The 3,674-nt window shown below is 39.9% G+C and overlaps 1 non-coding gene across 1 annotated transcript; it reads right to left on the bottom strand.

The window, feature by feature from the left end:
* Positions 1-1,210: 1,210 nt before the first annotated feature.
* On the bottom strand, positions 1,211-1,317 carry LOC141644428 (small nucleolar RNA R71). Its single transcript, XR_012544047.1, has one exon. It is a non-coding gene; the product is annotated as a small nucleolar RNA R71 (small nucleolar RNA).
* Between the last annotated feature and the right edge of the window lie 2,357 nt (positions 1,318-3,674).

The following is a 3,674-nucleotide window of genomic DNA, read 5'->3' as shown; positions in this document are numbered from 1 at the left end:
TATGTTTGATGAAATGTGAGCCTATGAAGCATAGTAGGGAAGACTAAGTCGACTTGTAGGTGTTGTACAATCTAATCAATTCGGCTCCGGGACCCAAACTTTCCTAGGTTTGTAAGATATAACCCAACTCAATCCGTCACAACAATAATTGCTTGCTTATAATTTGAGAACATGTTTGTATGATCAATTTCCATGAATCCCCTATGACCTCATGATACCCTAGTGCTTTTTACCAATTGTTTACAACCCTTTCAATTCATCTTGCTTATTTACTTTCATCGCTATTTAGTTTAGTGACCTTCTACATCAACCTAAATTGTGACACCACTAGTCTCAAAAGAAATCTCATCTCAATTGCCGTCCCTTGGACTCCGACCTTTACTTGCCTCTTTACTAATTGTAGAGTTGTTTGTGAAGCTATAAATTGTGTTTTGGTCTAGGTGCTTCCAACAACAATTGTTCCGAAAAATAGAATATAGCTCCGAGTCCGACCAAAAATGGCGCCGTTGCCGGGGACGGTGTTATCTTGATTTAGATTTTCTTATATTGTTATTAGTTGTGCCTTTCTTTGCCTTGAGGAAGTAAAACTCCTCAAGGTTTGTTCTAATTGTTTTCGAGTTGTTTGATATTTTTCATGTCTAGAAGGTCACAAGGTGATTTGTTACCTTTTGATCGTGAAATTGAAAGAACTTTGACAACCAATAGAAGACTTGCTAGGAGAAATTTGAGAGGTATTAGTGAGGCTGTAGATATTCAACCAACTATTGAGTTCATCAACCCTTTTGCAAGAGAAGGTGAAGAGAACCCAACACAAAATACAACACAAAATCAACCCACAATGCCTAAGTTTTCATCACATTCCGTACCCACCGAAGAGAACCTACCCAATGGTACTCCCACACCACAACATCTAACCGGAAATTTCATTGCCAAATCCGCATTTATCCAATTAGTCGAAAGGAGCCAATTTGGGGGGATGCCTAGTGAAGACCCTCACTCTCATATGGAGACCTTTTGTGACTATTGTGATGAGATTTCTCAAACCGGTGTAACTCAAGACCAAATTCGATGGGTCTTATTTTCTTTTTCTCTAATTGGCACCGCGAAACAATGGTTGAAGGGCCTTGATAAGGCCACTCTCAGAATTGATTCTTTGAAAAAGTTGGCTCTAGCTTTCTACAAAAAATTATACCCACCGGAAAAGACTAACATGCTAAGAGCTCAAATTACGGGTTTTAAGCAAAGGGATGAAGAATCTTTGTATGAAGCTTGGGAGCGGTTCAAAGGAATTTGTCGCTCATGTCCTCACCATGGACTTAGCGAGTGGTTCTTAGTACAACAATTTTGGAACGGTCTATATGAAGATTCAAGGAACATTCTCAACATGGGATCAAATGGAATGTTCACCGAAGTTGATGACAATCAAACTTGGAACAAAATTGAGGAAATGGCGGTCCATAACTCACAATATAGTAGACCTCGCAAGGTTACAAGAGGAGGAAAGCATGAAGTGGACTCCGTTACTCAATTGGGAGCTCAACTTAGTGCTCACATTGACACAATCAATTTGAAGTTTGAAAAAGCTATGGCTAGACTTGAAGAAGCCTCAAAATCACCAAAGCATCATGTTAATGCCATGACGACATCCTCATCAATCCCAAGTGGGATATGTGAGAATTGTGGAACTTTGGGACATGACTCAAGTGAATGTAGGGGAACAAATGAACAAGTGAATGCTTTCCAAGCATACAAGAGTGGTACCCCTTATTCCAACTATTACAATGAAAACACCAAATTCCATCCAAATCTCTCATACAAAAGCCAAAATGTTCAAAACCCTCAAACAACATACACCCCACCCATGAGAAACCAAAATCAAAGACCCTTTTACAACCAAAACCAAGGTTACCAAAATCAAAATCCATACAATCAACAAAATGACCAAGGTTTTGATGTTCAAAAAGCGGTCCTCCAAATGCAAAAGAATCAACAAGAATTTTTCACTCAAATGCAAAAAGATAGTCAAGCAAAGGAAACCACCATCAACAACATCCTAGCTCACACCAAAATGTTGGAAACCCAATTAACTCAACTAGCATCTTCAAGCTCACAAAGACAAAAGGGGCAATTACCACCTCAAAGTAATCCCCCAAGACATGAAACGGTTAGTGCCATTCACTTGAGAAGTAGTACTAGGTATGAAGCAGCGAAGAAGCAAGTTGAGGATGAAGTTGTGGAAGCTAGTGATAAGGAAGAAATTGTGCAAAACTCCAAAGATGGAGAATCATCAAAGGAAGAAATTTCAAAGAAAAATGAAGACAAGGTCAAGGAGAAGGAGCCCATTGTGATTAGACTTCCTTTTCCAAGTCGTCAAGCCAACCCCAAATTTGATGACCAACATGGAAAGTTTATGGAACTTGTGAGGAATTTGGAAGTCTCAATTCCTTTCACAGAATTAATCAATCACGTGCCGGCCTATGCGAAATACATGAAAGACATCCTCACAAAGAAGAAGTCGATCCGGAAGCTTGAGACTATCGCCTTCACTAAGGTGAGTAGTGCAATACTTCAAAGGAGTTCACCTCCAAAACTCAAGGATCCGGGAAGCTTCTCAATACCGTGTACCATTGGCGACACCACGATCAACAAAGCCTTATGTGATCTAGGGGCTAGTGTGAGTGTTATGCCGTACTCGGTGAGTAAAAGGTTGGGGATGGGAGAGCTTAAATGCACCAATATCATACTCCAAATGGCCGATAGATCGACGAAGACACCATTAGGGATATGGGAAGATGTTCCCGTACGAATTGGGAAATTTTTCATCCCGGTGGACTTTTTCATTGTTGATATGGAAGAATATTCCAACATTCCAATCATTCTAGGAAGACCTTTCTTACACACCGCGGGTGCGGTGATTGATGTGAAACATGGAGAGCTCACTCTAGAAGTGGGAGATGAGAGTATAACTTTCAATCTTGACAAGACTATGAGAGCTCCCCGTTTACATGAACCATGTTTTATGATCGATCATTATAGCCGGAAGGATGATAGGAAGAAGTCGGAACTCCCCGGTTACAATTGAAGATGCTCCATTCAAAGAGCAAGTGAATTGTAACAAAGAGAGCTTGAAAAGCTCACCAAAGTCAAGCAATGAAAAAGATGGCCTCATTGGCCAAAACAAGATAATGGGAGAGTTGTCTCTATCAACTCAAGAGATCTTTAGTGATCAAGTGGATGAAGTTTGTGGTCTTTGGGACGATGAGTTTGAAGGGATTTTCAATCCCTACATTGGTAATGCTATCGATCAAGACCGACAACAAGGGCAAAGATCTATTGAAGAACTTTATCACGACAATGAACAAGCTTTTGATTACTTTTTCAAGGTGTTGAGCAACATCAACAACACCTTGGACATGCCCCCTTGACATCTCATCAAGAATGAGAGTTTGGTGGAGTTCTCCCTAAACCACCATTTGTAAATATTTCTAACTCCCTAACTCGCATTTTAATTCTTAATTTGCATTTTTGTCATTTTTGGATTTTTATGCCTTGATCAAGATAATTATCATGTTTGAGAGAAGTGAGGGAGGGACTAATTATTTCAATTGATGTGTAGTGCTTTAGCTTAGTGTGGGGATAGCAATTGCCTAGGCTATTTATGCCTTAGTAGTGCC

This window comes from Silene latifolia, chromosome 2, assembly GCF_048544455.1.
Source record: "Silene latifolia isolate original U9 population chromosome 2, ASM4854445v1, whole genome shotgun sequence".
NCBI lineage: Eukaryota > Viridiplantae > Streptophyta > Magnoliopsida > Caryophyllales > Caryophyllaceae > Silene > Silene latifolia.
This window is presented reverse-complemented; position numbering and strand designations above follow the sequence as displayed.